Below are 22237 nucleotides of genomic sequence, written 5' to 3' on the forward strand. Positions count from 1 at the left end.
TAAAAACACTATCAAGCGGCCATCTAAGATGCATCAATTGGTCTCAACCCACCTGGAGCAAAGGAGAATGAAGAACACCAAAGATACAAGGTAATTATGAGTCCAAAAGACAGAAATGGCCACGTAAATCCAAGACTACATCAGCCTGAGACCGGAAGAACTAGATGGTGCCCATCTACAACCGAAGACTGCCCCGACAGGGAACGAAACAGAGCATCCCTGACGGAGCACGAGAGCAGTGAGATGCAGACCTCAAAGTCCCATAAAAAAATCAGACTTAATGATCTGACTGAGACTAGAGGATCCCTGGAGGTCACGGTCCCCAGACCTTCTGTTGGCCCACGGCTGGAACCATTCCCAAAGCCAACTCTTCAGACAGGGATTGGACTGGATTATAGGATAGAAAATGATAGTGGTGAGGAGAGACCTTCTTGTCTCAAGTGCACACATGAGACTACATGGGCAGCTCCAGTTTGGAGGGGAGATGAGAAGGCAGGGGGGGACAGAAAATGGCTGAATAGACACAGGGAATACAGGGTTGAGAGAAGGAGTGTGCTGTCTCATTAGTGGGAGAGGAACTAGGAGTACATAGCAAGCCGTATACAAATTTTTGTATGAGAGACTGACTTGATTTGTAAAGTTTCACTTAAAGCACACACACACAAAAGACAGTAAGAATACACAGAGTCATAGTACCAAAAGAAATGGTCGACTTTCAGTCGTTTCATGAGGTGGCATATGATGAAGAACTGGTAGTTGTGAAGCAAGAAGTCCAAGCTACACTGAAGGCACTGGCGAAAAACAAGGCTCCAGGAGCTGACAGAATACCCACTGAGTTGTTTCAACAAACAGATGCAGCACTGTAGATGCTCACTCCACTATGCAAAGAAATTTGGAAGCTAGCTACCTGGCCAACAGACTGCAAGAGATGCACGTTTGTGTCCATTCCAAAGAAAAGCGATCCAACAGAATGTGGAAGTTATTAAATGTAAATCATAGTATTAGTAAATATGGTAAATAAACAAACAAACAGACAAAGAAACTCTATCTATTCTACAGTGAATATGACATTCTATCCCCAGGAGACCTAGTGAGTTTATGATGTTGTTGTTAAGTGCTGTTGGGTCAGTTCCAACTCATAGCGACCCTGTGTACAACAGAACGGAACAGTGCCCAGCCCTGGGCCTTTCTCATTGCTATGTCTGAGCCCACTGTTGCAGCCACCATCTCAATCTGTCTCATTGAGGATCTTTGTCTTTTTCACTGACCCTCTACTTTATCAAGCACGATGTCTTTTTCCAGGGACTGATGCCTCCTGATAATATGTCCAGAGTACGTGAGACCAAGTCTTGCCACCCACTTTTCTAAGGAGCATTCTGGCTGTACTTCTTCCAAGACAGGTGTGTTCATTCTTCTAGCAGTCCATGGCATATTCATTATTCTTCACCAGCAACATAATTCAAGTTTCAGTTCTTTTGTCTTCCTTATTCATTGTCCAGCTTTAGCATGCATATGAGGCGATTGAAAATACCATGGCTTGGTTCAGGCACACCTTAGTCCTCAAAGTGACATCTTCGATTTTTAACACTTTAAAGAGGTCTTTTGTAGCAGATTTGCCCAATAAAATATGTCGTTTGATTTCTCGAAGTCTGCTTCCATGGGTGTTGATTGTGGATCCAAGTAAAATGAAATCCTTGACGACTTCAGTATTTTCTCTCTTTATTGTGATTTTTTTATTGTTCCAGTTGTGAGGATTTTTGTTTTCTTCCCGTTGAAGTGTAATCCATACTGAAGGCTGAAGTCTTTGATCCTCATCAGTAAGTGCTTCAAGTCCTCTTCACTTTCAGTAAGCAAGGTTGTGTCATCTGCATGTCTAGGCTGTTAATGAGTCTTCCTCCAATCCTGGTGCCCCTTCTTCTTCATATGATCCAGCTTCTTGGACTGTATGGATTATATGTTTTTTTAAAGACACTGAGTTTTTGGTGATTTACTATGGCAGCCCTAGAAAATGAATACAGAGCCCTTCACCAAGGACAAGTCAAGTTAGCACCAAAAATGCTCCTGTAAGAGTAGCCACGTAGCATGAGACATGGCAGTTTTTAAAAAGTATGAAGTAAAACTTTCAGCTTTGACAATGAAAGGGTTCCTCTAAGTCCAATTCTAAGTCCATTGCTGTTGGGTCAATTCTATCTCATAGCGACCCTAAAGGACAGAGTAGAATTGACCCATAGGGTTTCCAAGGAGTGGCTGGTAGATTCGAACTGCTTGAATAAGGATTTGAAAAAATACAACCCTGACATGTAACTTTTCTGAGCTTAGTATTAAAACAAAACAAAACAAAGTCGCTATCGAGTGGATTCTCACTCATAGGGACCCTACAGGACAGAGTAGAGCTTCCCCACAGGGTTTCCAAGGAGCGACTGGTAGATTCAAACTGCAGACCTTTTGGTAGCACCCAAATGCATAACCACTGCACCACCAGTGGCTTTCAAATCAGCTATAGGCTGATGATCTCCAAATTCTTAGAACCTGGAAAACTACTCTACCTCAGAGTGGTATCCACAGCTGGGAACTGTTCTCCAGACTCGGATAACCTCAGACATCCAAATCTAACATGTACAGAAAAAAATCTTTTGGTCATTTTCTCAAGTTTGTTCCTCCATGGTTTTCCACATGGTAGAGAATGGCTCTGGTGACCATGCTCTCACGGTAGCCTGAATTCTAGAAGTCACCTTTGATTCTCCATTCCCCTCATCCCATACATCTGATCCACCAGCAATTCTTGGCAGCTCAAGCTCCAAAGTACACCTCAAGCCTGCCCACTGTTCCCACCTGCACTTCCACCATCACTCCTCACCCTGACCACTGCAGAAGCATCCTGACCAGTCCTCTGTATTTGCTGTCTTCAAGTTCTCCTGGGCTACAGTTAATTCCTGGGACACATTCTTTCTGAAGACCATTAAACAATAGAAGGAGAAGGGCATTTAGTTGTATGCTACCTCCTCCGCTTGAGCTGCATGCCCCTCAGAAATCACTTTTCAGTGTGCAGTCTATAATCTCTCTATCCCAATTTCCTGTCTTTGGCCGCACTGCTTTGATAGCGTGCATGCATATGTGCTTCAGGGGTCATGTAGGCAGATGCTTGGAGGAATTTTTCTTAGTACAATCATGGTTGTGTGCCATCAAGAGATTCTGACTCATATCAACCCTGTATGACAACTTAGAACTGCCTCACAAGGTTTCCTAGGTTGCAGTCTTTATGGTGCAGCCCTGGTGGCCCCGTGGTTAAGAGCTCGGCTGCTAACCAAAGGGTGGACAGTTCGAATCCGCCAGTTGGTTCTTTGCAGAAAGACATGGCAGTCTGCTTCTGTAAAGACTTATAGTCTTAGAAACCCTATGGGGCAGTTCTACTCTGCCCTATAGGGTCACTATGAGTCGGAATTGATTCAATAGCAACTGGTTCGGATTTTGTTTGGTTAGAATCTTTATGGGAGCCCATCTCCAGATCTTTTCAACCCCTGAGCTGGTGGGTTCCAACGGCCCACCTTTCAGTTAGCCAAGCACTTAACCGTTGCACCTCCAATACTTAACTCTGCATGCGAGAGGGCCCTCTCCTGACGTCTCCCATCTCCTCACCCCACACACCTTGGCGTAGTCCTTGCTTCTAGACCCCACCCTCCCCTCTGGAGGCCCAACCCCCCCATGCCCGCCCCCCACACCCGGGCCGCTGGGCGGGGCCGGCAGCCATGTTCCTCGCCGTCCAGCCAGTTACTCCCGGAAGCCCTGGGACGGGTGGTGAGGGGCCCGGGCGGATGGCGCGCCTTAGAGAGGATGCTGTTCGTGGTGCTTTCCGTGCCGTGTTTTCTGAAAGGTAGGAAACTCCGGCAGCTGGGTGGAGGGACCCGCTCCCAGACTGAACAAGCCCGGCCCCTCGAAGGTGTGGAGGGAAGGTGCCAGGAGGGCGGTTCCCAGTGCCAGCACCCCGGGGGCTCCAGAGGTTGGAGAGTCCGGACGTTGGGTTAGCAGCTGGCATCGCCCCCTCCAGCGTACCCCATCCCGAGTGATCCCCAGGGGCGGACGCTGCGCGGGGCCAGGCGGACGCAGCTACTCTAAGGGCTGCGAGAGGGAGCCTCTGGCCCGGGAGACGCAGCTGGTCTGCGAAATTTGCATCCCCATGGATTTGCGGGGTTGGGGTGGGGGTCCAGCCTCGGGATCCAGCTGCGGAGTGCCCTCGGGCCTGGGGGCTTGAAGGGCTTGGGGAGAAAGGCCGTGTCCAGGGCTGCGCCAAGGTCCCTCCTCTGCCTGGGGCGCGTTTGCGGGCCAAGCTGGGGGATGGGCGCCTGCCCCCCCCGCCCCCCACCTGCTCCCTGTGCCAGAGGGGAAACCAAGGCCCAGAGTTCGCCCGGGGGGGTGAGACTCCAGACTGAGGACGGGGCACTCGCCCCCGTTCGTCGTCCCACCCCCACCAGACTCCGTAGGGTGCCAGGGACGGGGAGAGAGGCATCCCCCGCCCAAGGCCCCGCTGCCCCTTACTGTTTTGGGCCCTGTGCCTGGGAGGCTGAGGCACCCCGCGCCCGCGCCCGCGCCCGGCTGGTCTACTCTCGGGGCCGGGGCGTCGGCTCGGCCCCGGCCCCACCTGGAAAGGAAGGGGTCCTGGGAATCTGTGGAGCAGCGCAGGGATCCTACTCCTTGTGGAAGCAGCAGCGACTCAGTGTGTGTTAACAGTGTGGATGCCGGGTCCCGCTCCCCCTCGGGGTGGCGGGGGTGGGGGTAGCAGGAAGGGGCCCTGAGCGCCCATGTTGTTTGTTAACTTAAACGTTTGTGCAGCGCTGTGTACCGGTCGCTGTGGACGCGGTCTCTGGTGCTGAGGGGATTTGAGGGTTCCTCAAACTGGTGGGATTTGGAGCCTCTACCCTGGTGGCAGTGGGTTCAGTGGGTTACCCTGGTGGTGTAGTGGTTAAGTGCTAAGGCTGCTAGCCAAAAGGTTGGCAGTTTGAATCCACCAGGCGCTCCTTGGAAACTCTGTGGGGCAGTTCTACTCTGTCCTGTAGGGTCGGTATGAGTCAGAATTGACTCGATGGCAACAGGTGTGGTTTTTTTTTTTTAGGTTGGAGATTAGGTGTCTCTCGGGCTGACATTTGAAGGTCTGGAGCTGACGGTTTATGAGGGCTTGTAAGGGTTTTAAGCGCTCCGGCCATGGGCACCAACCCGATCTTCCAGCCCCTGCAGACGGACCGCCCCCCCCCCGGGGGGATTGGCTGCTCTGGGACCCTGAGCCCAGAGGGCGGTGAGAAGCTGACAAACGTGAGTGATGCCCTGCAGGCTCCAGTTGGCGGGGCAGCCCTGCTCACACGGTCTCAATACGGGCAGTCGGCTTCGTGCCTGGGGGGTGGTTTTCAAACGTTTCCTCGCGGCCCCCCCGCCGTGCGGGGCGACAACTCTCCCCTGGGCGGGGACCTAGTAGAGGCCTGCAGGGCATCAGGGTGTGGAGGGGCAGAGCTTGGGCGGGAGGGCGCGACCCTGCAGGTTCCTGTACGTGACCACGGCAGGGGGGTGCGGGTCGTGAAGGCTGGGCCTGGTCGAGGACCCACTAGGTCTTGCAGAAGGAGTGGGTTAGGATAATCATAGCATTAATGGGAGTATTGAGAGAGCGCCCTGGGGCGTTGGGTCCCTGGGGAAGAAAAGCTTCTGCTGTCGCCACTGGAGCGGTACCCAGGTCGTCCCGGCTTAGGTCCAGGAGGTTCCCATGCTCGGAGGGCCTGGTGGGCAGAACAGAACCGGCGGTGCACACGCCCTCTCGCGGCCTTGCACCGAATCGCTGAGGTTCAGTGTCAGGGGATTCTAAGCCATGGTTTTGGAACTCAATAGTGAAGCAGAGCAAATAAATGATGCAGTGCCTTGATGGGACCGGTGGAGACAACAAGAAGCAAAGCACAGCTCAAACTTCAAAATTCCACTGAGTGTTAGTAGGATTTGGAGGGAGAAAATAGATGGAGAGTCGAGAGGCCCAGAGATGCAGAAGGGTTAGAGGATTAGGGTTAGGGGTTAGGGTTTGGTGTTAGGGGTTCAGGTTTGCGGGTTAGAGGTTTGGGAGTTAGGTTTAGGGGTATAGGTTTTAGGTGGCTGGGGGTTGGGGTTAGGGCTGGGGTTACTAGGCTAGGGCACAAGTGGTTTAGGGTTATGGTTAGGGTTAGAGTGAGGCTGAGGTTGATTCCCAGTCTTGTGTACCGTCTCTTCCTTCACCAGAGTTACCACGTATCTGTCGTTTGGTTGGAAACCCTGATGGCATAGTGGTTAAGACCCACCAGTGCTAACCAAAGGTCTGCAGTTCAAATCCACCAGGCGCTCCTTGGAAACTCTATGGGGCAGTTCTAATCTGTCCTGTAGGGTCTCTATGAGCTGGAATCGACTCGACGGTGGTGGGTTTGTTTTTTTTGGTTATTGTTTAGTTAGCTTTTCTCTGCCCACTCTCCGTCTGCCTGGTGAACATCAAGGATTGTTTCTGTGCGTAAATGTTTTCATGAGTTTTTATGGTAGTGGTCTCTTACTGTATATGTCGTTTTGTGATTGACTTAGTGTGATGCGCCCCACATTCATCCATGGTGTGAGATGTTTCGGAGATTCATCATTGGTCTTTATTGTCGTGTAGTGTTCCACTGTGTGTATGTACCGTAGTTTGTTTATCCATTCCTCTGTGAACGAGCACTGAGGTTGTTTCCATCTTTTTGCTACTGTGAATAATGTTGCAGTGAACACGGGTGTGCATATGTCTATTCCTGTGACTGCTCATGGAAACCCTGGTGGCTAGTGGTTAAGTGTTACGGCTGCTAACAAAAAGGGTTAGGGTTTGAGGTTCGGGATGTTAGGGTTAGGGTTGTTAGAGTTCGGGTTGTTAGGGTTTGGGGTTAGGGGTTGGGGTTAGGGTTTTGGGGTTAGGGATGTTAGGGTTAGGGTTTTTCGGTTGGGGTTAGGTGTTAGGGTTATGTTTAGGGTTTGAGGTTAGAGTTTGGATTTACAGGTTAGGTGTTAGGGGTTGCAGTTTGGGGTTTACGGTTTTGGGGGTTTAGGGTTTTGGGGTTTAGTCGGTAGGGTTTGGGTTAGGTTTTAGAGGTCAGGATTTAGGTTTAGGGTTGGTGTTGGGTTTGTTTGGGATATGTGGTTTGGGGTAAGAGGGTGGGTGTTAGAGGTTTGGGGGTTAGAGATTGAGGGAGTTAGAGGGTGAGGGGTTAGAGGGTGAGGGGGTTAGAGGTTGAGAAGATTATAGAGTGAGGGAGTGAGAAGGTGAGGGTGTGAGGGGGTGAAGGTTAAGGTTTAGGGTTAGAGGGTTTAGGCTTAGGGTTCAGAGGCTTAGGGTTAGGGGGTTAGGGTTTCAGGGTTCAGAGGTTGGGGTTGGTGTTGTGGTTAGGGTTAGAGAGTTAGGGTTAGAGGGTTAGGGTTGGAGGTTTAGGGTTAGAAGATTAGGGGTATGGTTTAGAGGTTAGGGTTAGGGGTTAGGGCTAGGGTTTGGGGTTCAGGTTTAGGGGTGTGGGATGGGTTTGGGGTAAGGTTTTAGGGTTAGAGGGTTAGGTTTAGGGCTTAGGGCTTAGAGTTTAGGGTTTTAGGACTTAGGGTTTAGGGCTTAGGGCTTAGAGCCTAGGGTTTAGGACTTAAGGTTTAGGGTTTAAGGCTTAGAGTGAGGGTTAGGGCTGGGGGCTGGGGTTAGGGTTTAGGGTTTAGTGTTAGGGTATTAGGGTTAGAGGGTTAGATGGTTTAGTGTTTAAGTTTAGGGTTTAGGGGTTGGGGTTAAGGGTGTTAGTGTTTAGGGTTTTGGCATTTAGGGTGTTAGGGTTGAATGTGTTAGGGCTAAGGGTGTTAGAGTTTTGTGTGTTAGGGTTTTAAGTGTTAGGGTTTAGGGTTAAGTGATAGGGTTAGGCTTAGACTCATTCTTAGGTTTAGGGCTAGGGATTTGAGGTTTAGGGTTTGGCGTTGGGTTTGGGGGTTGGGGTTAGGTTTAGGGCTAGGATTAGAGGGTTAGGGTTAGAGGGTTAGAGTTAGAGGGTTAGGGTTTCGGGTTAGGGTTTCAGGTTAGCGTTAGAGGGTTAGGGTTCGAGTGTTAGGGTTAGGGTTAGGGTCGTTAAGGTTAGGGTGGTTAGGGGTTAGGTGTTAGGGTTTAGGGTTTAGGGTATAGGGGTTAGAGTTTGGGTTAGGGTTAGAGTTTAGGGCCTTGGGGGTTAGGACCTAAGGGCTTAGGGTCTTAGGGGCTTTGGGGCTTAGGGCTTAGGGGCTAGAGTTAGAGGGCTAAGGCCAGAGGACCAGGGTTATGGTTTGATTCCTGGTTGGCAATTTTTTTCCTTCAATATTTTGTATAAGTCATCCCATTGCCTTCTTGCCTCCGTGATTTCTGCTGAGTAGTCCAAGTTTATTATTATTTACTCTCCTTTGTTGGTGACTTCCTTTATCCCTAGCCTCTCTTAAAATTCTCTTTATGTTTGATTTTGGCAAGTTTGATTATTATATGTCTCGGTCACTTTCTTTTGAGATCACCCTATGTGGAATTTGATGAGCATCTTTCATGATATCAGGGAAGTTTTCTGCCAACAAATCTTCAACAGTTCCCTGTGTATTTTCTGTTAGCCCTCCCTGTTCTGGTACTGAAATCACTCATAGTTATTTCTCTTGGTAAAGTCCCACATGATTCTTTGGATTTCTTCATTTAAAATTCTTTTATCTGGTTTCTTTTCAAATATATTAGTCCCAAGAGTTTTATCTTCTATCTCAGTAATTCTGCCTTCCAGTTCTTCAGTTGTGCTCTTCTTACTTTCTATCGAGTTTTCTAACTGTAATTTTATTGTTAATCTTCTGAATTTCTGATTGCAGTCTCTCTATGGTTTCTTGCAGCTTATCAAATTTTTAATTATGTTCTTGAGTAACCTTTTTAATTTCTTCAGCTGCTTTATCTTTGTGTTCCTTGGCTTGTTCTGCATTTTGCCTCATTTCCTTCCTGATGTCTTTGAGAGTTCTGTATATTAATCTTTTGTATTCTGTATCCAGTAATTCCAGGATTGCACCTTCATCGAGAAAATTCCTTGAGTCTTAGTTCTGAGAGCTTGTTGAAGCAATCATGGGTCAGCTTCTTTTTTTTTTATTTTAATAATTTTTATTGTGTTTTAAGTGAAAGTTTACAAATCAAGGCAGTCTCTCACATAAAAACTTATACACAACTTGTTACATATTCCCAATTACTTTCCCCCCAATGGGACAGCCCACTCCCTCCTTCCACTCTTTCTTTCCGTGACCATTTTGCCAGTTTCTAAGCCCCTCTACCCACCCGTCTCCCTTCCAGGCAGGAGATGCCAACATAGTCTCAAGTGTCCACCCAAACCAAGTAGCTCACGCCTCACCAGCATCCCTCTCCAACCCATTGTCTAGTCCAACCCATGTCTGATGAACTGGCTTTGGGGATGGTTCCCGTAGTGGGTAAACGGAAGGTGTGGGGGCCATGATCACTGGGGTCCTTCCAGTCTCAGTCAGACCATTAAGTCTGGTCTTTTTATGAGAATTTTGGGTCTGCATCCCACTGTTGTGCTCCCTCAAGGGATCTCTGTTATGTTCCCTGTCAGGGCAGTCATTGGTTGTGGCCCGGCACTGTCTAGTTCTTCTGATCTCAGGATGATGTAGTCTCTAGTTCATGTAGTCCTTTCTGTCTCTTGGGCTCGTTATTATCTTATGTTCTTGGTGTTCTCCATTCTCCCTTGATCCAGGTGGGTTGAGAATCATTGATGCATCTGAGATGGCTGCTTGCTAGCATTTAAGATCCCAGATGCCACTCTTCAAAGTGGGATGTGGAATGTTTTCTTAATAGATTTTATTATGCCAGTTGACTTAGATGTCCCCTAAAACCATGGTCCCCAAACTCCTGCCCCTGCTTTGCTGACCTTCGAAGCATTCAGTTTACTCAGGAAACTGCTTTGCTTTGGTTTAGTCCAGTTGTGCTGACCTCCACTGTGTTGAGTGTTGTTCCTCCATTCACCCAAAGTAGTTCTTGTCTATCTCTTTAGTAAATACCCCTCTCCTACCCTCCCTCCCTCCCCCCCTCATAACAACAAAGGAATATGTTCTTCTCAGTTTAAACTATTTTTCAAGATCTTATAATAGTTGTCTTATACAATATTTGACCTTTTGCTACTAGTTTCACTCAGCATAATGCCTTCCAGGTTTCTCCATGTTATGAAGTGTTTCACAGATTCGTCACTGTTCTTTGTTGATGTGCAGTATTCCATTGTGTGAATATACCATAATTTATTTATCCATTCATCCATTGATGGGCACCTTGGTTGGTTCCATCTTTTTGCTATTGTAAACAGTGCTGCAATAAACTTAGAAGTGCATATATCTATTTGTGTAAAGGCTCTTATTTCTCTAGGATATATTCCAAGGAGTGGGATTGCTGGGTTGTTTGGTAGTTCTATTTCTAGCTTTTTAAGGAAGCACCAAATTGATTTCCAAAGTGGTTGTATACCATTTTACATTCCCACCAGCAGAGTATAAGTGTTCCAGTCTCTCCACAGCCTCTCCAACATTTATTTTTTTGTGTGTTTTGGATTAATGCCAGCCTTGTTGGAGTGAGATGGAATCTCATTGTAGTTTTGATTTGCATTTCTCTAAAGGCTAATGATCGAGAGCATTTCCTTATGTATCTGTTAGCTGCCTGAATGTCTTCTTTAGTGAAGTGTCTGTTCATATCCTTTGCCCATTTTTTAATTGGGGTGTTTGTCTTTTTGTGGTTGAGTTTTAGCAGAGTCATGTAGGTTTTAGAGATCAGGCACTGGGTGGAGATGTCTTAGCTGAAAACTTTTTCCCAGTCTGTAGGTGGTCTTTTTACTCTTTTGGTGAAGTCTTTAGATGAGCATAGGTGTTTGATTTTTAGGAGCTCCCTGTTATCTGGTTTCTCTTCGTCATTTTTAGTAATGTTTTGTATTCTGTTTATGCCCTGTATTAGGTCTCCTAATGTTGTCCCTATTTTTTCTTCCATGATCTTTATCGTTTTAGATTTTATGTTTAGGTCTTTGATCCATTTGGAGTTAGTTTTTGTGCATGGTGTGTGGTAGGGGTCCTGTTTCATTTTTTGGAGGTGGCTATTTTTTTTTTTTTTTTTTTATACAGTTACGCCAGCACCTTTTGTTAAAAACTCTACCTTCTCCCCAATTAACTGACACTGGGCCTTTGGGAAATATCAGCTGCTCATATGTGGATGGATTTATATCTGGATTCTCAATTCTGTTCCATTGGTCTATGTGTCTGTTGCTGTACCAGTACCAGGCTGTTTTGACTACTGTGGCAGTATAATTTGTTCTAATATCAGGCAGAGTGAGTCCTCCCACTTTGTTCTTTTTTAGTAATGCTTTACTTATCCGCGACTTCTTTCCCTTCCATATGAAGTGGGTGATTTGTTTCTCCATCTTTTTAAAAAATGTCATTGGAATTTGGATCGGAAGTGCATTGTATCTATAGATGGCTTTTAGTAGAATGGACAATTTTATAATGTTGTCTTCCTATCCACGAGCAAGATATGTTTTTCCAATTACGTAGGTCCCTTTTGTTTTTTTTGCAGTAGTACCTTGTAGTTTTCTTGGTATAGCTCTTTTACATTTTTGGTAAGGTTTATTCCTAAGTATTTTATCTTCTTGGGGGCTGCTGTGAATGGTATTCATTTGATGATTTCCTCTTCAATGTTCTTTTTGTTGATATAGAGGAATCCAACTGATTTTGTGTGTATTGTAATCTGAAACTTTGCTGAACCCTTCTATTAGTTTTCTTGAGGATTCCTCAGGGTTTTCTGTGTATAAGATAATGTCTTTGGAAATAGAGATAATTTTATTTCTTCCTTACCAATCTGGATGCCCTTTATTTCTTTGTCTAGCCCAGTTGCTCTGGCTAGGACCTCTAGCACAATGCTGAATAAGAGCAGTGATAAAGGGGATCCTTGTCTGTTTCCCGTTCTCAAGGGAAATGCTTTCAGGCTCTCTCCATTTAGGATGATGCTGGGTATTGGCTTTGTATCAATACCCTTTATTATGTTGAGGAATTTTCCTCCTATTCCTATTTTGCTGAGAGTTTTTATCATGAGTGGGTGTTGGACTTTGTCAAATGCCTTTTCTGTATCAATTGATAAAATTATGTGGTTCTTGTCCTTTTTTTATGTGGTGGATTACATTAATTGTTTTTCTAATATTGAACCAACCTTGCATACCTGGTATAAATCCTACTTGGTTATGGTGGATTATTTTTTTGATATGTTGTTGAATTCTACTGGCTCGAATTTTGTTGAGGATTTTTGCATCTATGTTCATGAGGGATATAGGTCTGTAATTTTCTTTTTGTGTGTGTGTTGTCTTTAGCTGGTTTTGGTATCAGGGTTATGCTGGCTTCATAGAAGGAGTTAGGTAGTATTCCGTCCTTTTCTATGCTTTGAAATACCTTCAGTAGTAGTGGTAAGTCTTCCCTGAAAGTTTCGTAGAACTTTGCAGTGAAGCCGTCAGGGCCAGGGCTTTTTTTTCTTGGGAGTGTTTTGATTACCTTTTCAATCTCTTTTTTTGTTATGGGTCTATTTAGTTGTTCTACTTCAGTTTGTGTTAGTTTAGGTAGGTAGTGTGTTTCTAGGAATTCATCCATTTTTTCTAGGTTTTCAAATTTGTTAGAATACAATTTTTTGTAGTAATCTGATATGATTGTTTTAATTTCAGTTGGATCTGTTGTGATATGGCCCATCCCATTTCTTATTCGGATTATTGGTTTGTTTTCCTGTATTTCTTTAGTCAGTCTGGCCAATGGTTTATCAATTTTGTTAATTTTTTCAAAGAAGCAGTTTTTGGCCTTGTTAACTCTTTCAATTGTTTTTCTATTCTCTAATTCATTTAATTTTGCTGTAGTTTTTATTTTTTGCTTTCTTTTGGTGCCTGACAGTTCCTTTTGTTGCTCTCTTTCTGTTTGTTCAAGTTGTAGGGACAGTTCTTCCATTTTGGCTCTTCTTTAATATGTGTGCCTTTATTGATATAAATTGACCTCTGAGCACTGCTTTCACCATGTCCCAAAGGTTTTCATAGGAAGTGTTTTCAGTCTCGTTGAATTCTGTGAATTTCTTTATTCCCTCATTAAGGTCTTCCATAACCCAGTCTTTTTTGAGCAGGGTATTGTGCAGTTTCCAAGCATTTGATTTCTTTTCCCTGGTTTTTCTGTTATTGATTTTTACTTTTATGGTCTTTTGTTCAGAGAAGATGTTTTGTAATATTTCAGTGTTTTGCGTTCTGCAAAGGCTTGTTTTATGACCTAATATGTGATCTATTCTAGAGAATGTTTCATGCGCACTAGAAAAGAAATTATAGTTTGCAGCTGTTGGGTGGAGTGTTCTGTATAAGTCTATGAAGTGAAGTTGTTTAATTGTAGCACTTAGATCTTCTGTGTCTCGATTGAGCTTCTTGCTGCATTTCCTATCCTTCACCGAGAGTGTTGTGTTGAAGTCTCCTGCTATAATTGTGGAGGTGTCTGTCTCACTTTTTAATTCTGTTAACATTTGTTTTATGAATGTTGTGGCCCTATCATTGGGTGCATAAATATTTAATGCGGTTATATGTACCTGGTAAATTGTCCCTTTAATCTTTATGTAGTGTCCTTCTTTATCCTTTGTGGTGGATTTAATTTTAAAGTCTATTTTGTTGGAAATTAATATTGCCTCTCCTGCTCTTTTTTGATTGTTGTTTGCTTGATATATTTTTATCCATCCTTTCAGTTTTGGTTTATTTGTGTCTCTTAACTCTAAAGCGTGTCTCTTTTAGGAAGCACACAGACTGATCGTGTTTTTTTATCCAGTCTGCAACTTTCTGTCTCTTTATTGGTGAATTTAGTCCATTTACATTAAGCGTAATTATAGATAAGTATGAGTTTAGTGCTGTCATTTTGATGCCTGTTTTTGACAATTTCATTTTCCATTTACTTTTTTGTGCTGAGTTTTTCTTTGTAGAATGTGTGTTCCTCCTTTTTATAGTAGTTGAATTTATTTTGGTGAGTCGTTACGTTTATCTTGGTTTTTATTTTGAAGTATGGAATTGTTAGACCTTGTTGTGGTTACCTTAATATTTACCCTGGTTTGAGTAAGTAAAAACCTAAGTTGTTTCGCCCTGTATCGCCTTGGTTTCCTCTCCATATGTAATTTCTAAGCCTCCTGTATTTAGTCCCTCTTTTTTCACTATCGTAATCTTTTACATAATCACATCAATGATTCCCTGTTTTGAGCAATTTTTTTAATTAATCTTATTTTGTTTTTGTGATTTCCCTATCTGGGTTGATATCAGGATGTTTTGTTCTGTGACCTTGTGTTGTGTTGGTATCTGATATTGTTGATTTTCTGACCAAAGAATTTCCTTCAGTAATTCTTGCAGTTTTGGTTTGGTTTTTGCAAATTCTCTAAGCTTGTGTTTATCTGTAAATATCTTAATTTCACCTTCATGTTTTAGAATTTTGCTGGATATATGATTGTTCGCTGACAGTTTTTCCTCTTTCAGTGCTCTGTATATGTTATCCCATTGTCTTCTTGCCTGCATGGTTTCTGCCGAGTAGTGCAAACTTATTGATTCTCCTTTGTAGGTAACTTTTCGTTTATCCTTGGGTGCTTTTGAAATTTCTCTTTATCTTTGGTTTTGGCAGGTTTGATGGTATGTCTTGGTGATTTTCTTTTGGGATCTATCTTGTATGAGGTTCGATGAGCATTTTGGGTAGATATCTTTTCATCTTTCACGATGCCAGGGAATTTTTCTGCCATCAGATCTTCCACTGTTCTCTCTGTATTTTCTGTTATCCCTCCCTGTTCTGGAACTCCAATCACACGCAAAGTATTCTTGATAGAGTCCCCCATGATTCTTAGGGTTTCTTCATAGTTTTAAATTCTATTTGATTTTTCTTCAACTATATTTGTGTCAATTGCCTTATCCTCCAGCTCCCCCACTCTGCATTCCAGTTCCTCAATTCTGCTCCTCTGACTTCCTATTGAGTTGTCTGATTCTGTAACTTTATTGTTAACTTTTTGGATTTCTGAATGCTGTCTCTCTATGGATTCTTACAGCTTATTAATTTTTTCACTATGTTGTTGAATAATCTTTTGGATATCTTCAACTGCTTTATCCGCGTATTCCTTGGTGTTTTCTGTAGATTGCCTTATTTCATTTGTGAGGTCATTCCTGATGTCTTGAAGCATTCTGTATACAATTTTTTTATATTCTATATTTGGCAATTCTAGGAATGTATCTACATCTGGGAATGATTTTGATTCTTTGATTTGGGGGTTTGTAGAAGCAATCATGGTCTGCTTCTTCATGTGATTTGATGTCGACTGCTGTCTCTGAGCCATCTATAAGATATTGTAATATTTTCTTTTATATTTGCTCACTGAGTCTTATCTTCTTATTTTGTTTTGTTACAATACACCCAGATGGGCTACTAGATTGTGGTATGGTGATTGATGTAGCTTTTGAATCACTTACGTCCTGTTACCAGCTTGCCTGAGCTGTTACCAGGTATATAAGTGTATGAGTCCATTCACTATTCTTGAATAGAATCAGCTCAGGTGTCCTGATAGCTGGTCACCTAGTGTGTGGTGTAGGCTCTCACCTATTATCTTAGAGGAGTAGTGGTGATGGTTGTATGCACCAGTTTCTATTAGTGGCATGGGGTCACATTTCGAGGAGGGCAGGATGCTGACAGCCTTCCTTCAAGTGTCAGTGAGGTAGGTGTGGCTCTATTCTCTAGAGCACTCTGGTGGGTGGGCTTTGCAGCTGTATCTTAGGCACCCAATGCTTGGGTAGGCATCACTATTCTCAGACCCCTCTAGCAGGTGGCTAGGTGATGTGGGTGGAGTCTCAGCCCTCAGTTCCCTGGTGCGGATCAGCGAGGGCTCTGTTTAATAGGTAGAGAGGTATCTGACCTCCAGAACTTGCCTTTCCACTGCTGAGCTAAAACAATTATGGTCAGATCTCTATCAGAATTGCCTTTACATTGTAATAGCCACCTAGTTACCTGTAGGGTGAAAGCCAAAGACTATGGGTCTGTTAATGCCTGGATGGAGCTGATTCTGTACTGTTATTTCAGTTTAGGGAAGTCAGGGAAGGATTTTTTCTTTGATTGTTAAATGCTGCTTTTCTCAGGCCAGGAGAATGGGTTAGAAAAGAAAGAAGAAAAAAAATCGAGCAGTGCACTTCACTCTCTGGCACAGAGAATTCCAATGTTAATGAAGCTGGCTGGGGCAATGAGGAGTGGAATCAGATATATAGAAGAGAGTAGCCTGGCAAAATATACAAAGTTACTTATGTTGTTTGGTGAGGATTGTTTTTTCTGAGATTCCAGAGCATTGTGTAGCTTGTGTGTGCTGGCTGGATCCCTGCTGAGACTGTCCCAGAGGGTTAGGGCTGCGTCCATGCTCGCACCGTCTCAGGAAGCCACAATCGGCTCCCCCACACTTAGTCCAAAGCCCAGCACCAGGGTTTCCTTTCTGGGACGCTGCACTCCAGGCTCCAAAACCAGTCGCTGCTTCCCTATAGTTTTTCGTTTCCCTGTCAGCCGCGTCTGTGTGGAGCCTGCATGTGCTGCCTGGGTCCCCTCCGAGGTTGGTCCTGAGGGTTAGGCCTATATCTGTTCTTCCCTGTCTCAGTAAGCCACAATCAGCCCCACCACTCTGACACCAGGAAACCGCGAGGGCTCAAGGCTGCGGCGTGGGACACTGGCTCTGGAAGCGGTCCCTGCTGCAGCGTGGCTTTTCGCTCCCCCGTCACTCAGGTCAACTCCTTAGTTCTGTGTTTGATGGTCAGGGTTTGTAGATTGTCCTTTATGTAATCAAGTCACTTGTTTTTTCAAGTCTTTGTTTCAAGAGGGATAAGCGGAATCTTCTACCTAGTCAGCCATCTTGGTCCTGCCCCCGTGTCTGACTCTTTATGTGATTTGATATTGACTGTTGTCTCTGAGCAATCTATAAGTTATTGTATCAGTTTATTTTATGCTTGCTTTTTGTATCCTAGCTTCTTGCTTTGTTTAGTTTTGGTATACCCAAATAAGCTGCTTGAGTGCACTAGGTTGATTATTTTCACCTTTGAAGCTCTAATGTACTATCACCAGATGGCTAGCACTGTTACCAGGCATATGAGCCTAGGAGTTCATTTAGTTTTCTTGTATGGATTCAACTCAGGTGCCCAGGTAGTTGGTCATAAAGTGTAAGGTACAGGCTCTGTCCTACAGTCTTAGAGGGGCAGGGGTTATTGGTGTAGGCAGAAGTATCTGGCTGCAGTAGGGGGTCAGGCTCTGATCAAGGCAGGGGTCTGACAGCTGACCTCTGAGTGTCTGTGAGGAAAGTGCATCCCTGTTCTGTAGAGCACATGGGTGGGTTCTGCAGAAGGGCGATGGGTACCCAGTGCTTTTGGTTGTAAGTTCTGGGCGGTACTACTTATCCTTGGAGCCCTATCACAGGTGGCTAGGTATTGTGGGTGGAGCCAGCAGTCCTTAGGCCCCTGATGTGGGTAGGTGAAGACCCTGTTTAATAGGCAAAGCAGTGTCAAACATCAAACACCCATCTTTCCACCGTCCAGCTGAAACAGTTGCAGTCTGGCGACAAGGGCCTATTCTCCTGAAATGGGCCCACACAGGTCCATGCTGGGGTGAAAGGTATTCAAAGCCCATGGACCATTTGTGCCTGAACAAGAGCTGCTTCTGTCCTGAGCTCCCCAGCTTAATTGAGCTGGCAGATTATCTTTCCCCCAGTTGTGAACTTATACCTTCTTCAAGGATGGAAAAATGGCTCAGAGTGGTACCAGGGCCTATCTCAGGCCCAGGGAAGTTGACAGCCACTGAAGCCGGCTTGGGGGCTGGGGGCGTGGTAAAATAAACACAAGTAATTAGCTTTTGCTGAGAGTGCCGTTCTTCTCTTGTTCTGGAGGTGTGAGTAGTCTGTGCAACTTGCTGTCCTTCCCTGAGCTAAACGCCTGTGGAACGCTACTGCCAGCCCCGCTGCAGTCGCTCCAGGGAACGGTGCCTGAGGGTTCCTGGCTGTTCAGGTCCAGTAACTCCTCTCCACTTCTGAATAGTCTCTCCCTCCCCCTGCCGCTGAGTCCATTTTCTAACTTTACCTTTGATGTTCAGGGCTCCTAGCTTGTCATAAATATAATCGCTTCACTTGTTTTTTCTGGTCTTTTTTGTAAGAGGGATCACTGGTGGCATCTCAATACTCAAAACTTCATCATTTCTTCCTTTCACTTTAGCTACTCGACATTCAAGAGCAACGTTCAGAGTCTCTTCCGACATCCGTTTTGGTCTTTTCTTTCTTTCCTGTCTTTTAAAGGATCTCTTGCTTCATGTGTGATGTCCTTGATGTCATTCCACAACTCGTCTGGTCTTGAGTCGTTAGTGTTCAACACGTAAAATGTATTCTTGAGGTGGTCTCTAAATACAGGTGAGATATACTCAAGGTCATACTTTGGCCCCTTTTGACTTATTCTAATTTTCTTCAGTTTCAACTTGAACTCCCATATGAGCAATTGACAGTCTGTTTCACAATCGATCCCTGGCCTTGTTCTGACTGATGATATGAGTTTTCCCATGTTCTCTTTCCACAGATGTAGTCAGTTTGATTCCTGTGTATTCCATCTGGTAAAGTCCACGTGTATAGCTGCCGTTTATGTTGGTGAAAAAAAATATTTGCAGTGGATGAGTCACTGGTCTTGCAAAATTCTTTCATGAGATTTCTGGCATCATTTATTTCAGCAATGCTGTATTTTCCAACTACTTTTCCTTCTTTGTTTCCAACTTTAACATTCTAATGACCAGTAATTATCAATGCATCTTCATTGCATGGTGGATCAATTTCAGGCTGCAGAAGTTGTTTAAAATCTTCAATTTCTTTATCTTTGGCATTAGTGGTTGGTGCATAAATTTGAATAGTCATATAAACTAGTCTTCCTTGTAAGTGTATGGATTTTAGCCTATCAGTGACAACATTGTACTTCAGGCTAGATCTTGAAATGTTCTCTTTGATGATATGTAACGTCATTCTTTTGACTCTGGTGGAATATCCATGTTTGTAAGACTGCTCACAGACTGTTTCACCAGAGAGTTTTCTGGTACTGCAACATCTACCACTAATCTCTGTGATCTCTGTGAATTGGCAAAATAAGAATAGTGCTATAGATTTCTTCCAAATACAGAAAACATAATCATGAAAATGTTCTTGCTGTTGATTATATTCTTTACCAATCTGTTCGTATGGGATTTTTGGTACTTCACTTGAAAAATGAGTCCAAGGTACCGTGATGTGATTGTTTACTTTGTGTGGCCTTTCTAGCCATGGTCTTATAACATCCACCCTGGTGCTTGGGCAGGACTGTGTGATAGGGTAATTGTGGCTCACCAAGGGGATTGTTTATTTTTCCTTCAAAGAGAACCAGTTCCAGAGCAAAGAGGAGGATTCAACTCCCATCAAGGAAGAACAGCCAAGAGCCGAGCGTATATTATGGACCTGAGATCCCTGCACTGAGAAGCTCCTAGAAGCAGGAGACTGAGATAGAGAGAGGAAGCTGTAACCCTGAAGATGGTAAGATGCCATGGCAGGCAGACCGAGCAACAGGGACCTGGCTATAGGAGATGATGGCCCATGGAGAAGGAAAGCTGAGTGCCTTTGGAGAGAGGCCGGCCCAAGGCCAGGCAGAGGCACGCCTATCAGCACAGGAGGGAAGAGGCTGTCCTGATAGAAGAACTGTATTCTGAGTGTCTTTGAGCCTGAGCTATAACTGTTACTTCCCTAATAAACCCCATAATCGTGAATATGGACTATGAGTTCTGTGTGGCCATTGCAATGAGTTATGGAACCCGGCAGAGAAGTAGGGAGTGCTGTGTGAGGGACAGTTGGTGTCAGAGTTAGTGAAGATGGTGGAGAGAGGATAGTTTTTCACCAATGCCTTCAATGCAGCTTCGATTTCTTCCTTTTATACCATCAGTTCTTGATCTTATGCTACCTATTGAAATGGTTGAAAATTATCCAGTTCTACTGCAGTGGCTGTATTAATATCAGACAAATTATACTTCAGAAAAAGGAGTATTATTGGGAATAAGTAGGGACATAACATAATAAAGGTTCAATTCTCCAAAAAGATACAACAATCCTAAATGTGTACGTGTCTAACAACAGCGCTCCAAAATACAAAAACTAATAAATCTGAAAGGGGAAATGGACAAATACGCATTTATAACTGGTATCAGTACTTTTCTATCAATAATTAATAGAGCCCTGCTAGTTGAAGTCCAAAGCATCTGTATGAACCACTCATGGATGTCTATGTGTGTGTGTATGTATGTGTGTGTATGTGTGTATGTATGTATATAGTATAAAGAGAAGTAATACAGAAATAAGCATAGATACATGTTGTAGTCCTTGGGAGGTACAAACGGTCAATGCATTCAGCTGGTAACCAAAATGTTGGAGGTTTGAGTCCACCCAGAGGCACTTCGGAAGAAAGGCTTGGTGATCTACTTTTGAAAAATTAGCCATTGAACTGACACACTTGTGTGTCAGTACTACTCTGACACACATGAGGGGAGGGGTCACCATGAGTCAGATCAGCTTGATAGCAGTCGAATGATTTTTTTATGCATTCTGCCAATGTTTGTCTTTTAATTGGTATCTTAGGCTGGGTTCTCTAGAGAAGCAAAACCAGTGAGGTGTATATATATATATATATTTATATATAAATAGCTTTATATCAAGAAAATGGCTCACGAGGCTGTAGAGGCTGGTAAGTCTCAAGTCCGTGGGTCAGGCTTGTGGCTTCTCCTGACTCACATAGATGCAGGGACTGCAGAACTCAAGATCTGCAGGTCATACAACAGGTCTGTGGCTCACAGGCTGCAAAGGCTGACAGATCTCAAGATCGGCAGGTAAGCTGGCAGGCCGCGGCTCACAGACTGCGGAGGCTGATGAATCCCAAAATTGGAAGGTAAGCTGAGAGTTCAAGTCCCAAAAACTTGAGATCAGATGAAGAGGAGCCAGCTGCAGGATTCCGAGTGAGCAAAAGCTCAAGAGCCTTGCCAGAAAGTCCACCTATATTGGATGCAGTCCACACCCCTGAGGAAACTCCCTTAGATCTGATTGGCTACTCACAGCAGATCCCATCATGGAGGTAATCACATTATATCACATCTCATCATGGAAATGACTGCATCGTTATACGACTGCTAAACTACATCATAACTGCCAAAGCACTGAGAATCATGGTCCAACAAAGTTGACACACAACTTTAATGATCCCAATTGTGAATTTAATCTATGTAAATTTAAAGCGATTAATGATAAGGAAGGACTTATGTCTTCTACTTTGTAGTAGGTCATATACGTATTTTGTTTCTCATTTTCTTCACTACTGTCCACTTTTGTGTTTGACTGATTTTTTTCAAGTGTACAATTTTGATCCTCTCCTTATTTCCTTTCCTTATATTTTTTAACTTCTTAGTGGTGACCATGAGGATTACAATTAATATCTTATGTTTATAACAATCTTCTTTTAATTAATACAAATTTAGCTTCAACAGTATACAAAATTCTGCTTTTATTCAGCTCAGTTACCTCCCCTACTTACGTTGCTGGTACAAAAATTGCATCTTTATACATTGTGTGTCCATTAAGAGAGATGTGTAAGTATTTTTATGCATTTGTGCTTTAAATCATATATGAGAAAAAGAGAGGCGTGATATAAAAATATTACTGACTTTGTTTTATCTAAGTAGTTACCTTTACGGAGTCTTTGTTTCTTTTTATGGCTTCAAGTTACTGTCTAGCGTCCTTCCGTGCCAGCCAGGATGATTCCCTGTAGCATTTCTCATAAGGCAGTTCTGCTGCTAACACACTCCCTCAGGTTTTGTGTATCTGGGCATGTCTTAATTTCACCTTCATTTTTGAAAGATAGTTTTGCTAGATATTGAAATCTTGGTTCATAGTTTTGTTTCTGTATTTTTTTTCCAGTACCTTAAATACATCATCCCACTATTTTCTTGTCTCAATGGTTTCTGATGAAAAATCAACAGTTAAACTTGTTGAGACTCTCTTGTACCTTAGGAGTCACTTATCTCTTGCTGCTTTCAAGTTTCTGTCTTCGTCTTTTGACATTTTGATTATGTCTGTCTGTGAATATCTATGTATTTACTGTCCTTTGAGATTATTGAGCTTCTTGGATATCTA

The 22237-nt window shown here is 43.9% G+C and overlaps 1 long non-coding RNA gene across 13 annotated transcripts in view; it reads left to right on the forward strand.

Moving 5' to 3' along the window:
• Positions 1 to 22237, forward strand: part of LOC135229747 (uncharacterized) — a 471035-nt gene that overhangs the window by 366913 nt on the left and 81885 nt on the right. For all 13 annotated transcript variants that reach the window (XR_010320438.1, XR_010320430.1, XR_010320437.1 and 10 more), the window contains one exon: positions 19447 to 19600. This is a non-coding gene — a long non-coding RNA (uncharacterized LOC135229747). The remainder of the gene's footprint in view (positions 1 to 19446; positions 19601 to 22237) is intronic.

This window comes from Loxodonta africana, unplaced genomic scaffold (assembly GCF_030014295.1).
Source record: "Loxodonta africana isolate mLoxAfr1 unplaced genomic scaffold, mLoxAfr1.hap2 scaffold_49, whole genome shotgun sequence".
NCBI classification, from domain to species: domain Eukaryota; kingdom Metazoa; phylum Chordata; class Mammalia; order Proboscidea; family Elephantidae; genus Loxodonta; species Loxodonta africana.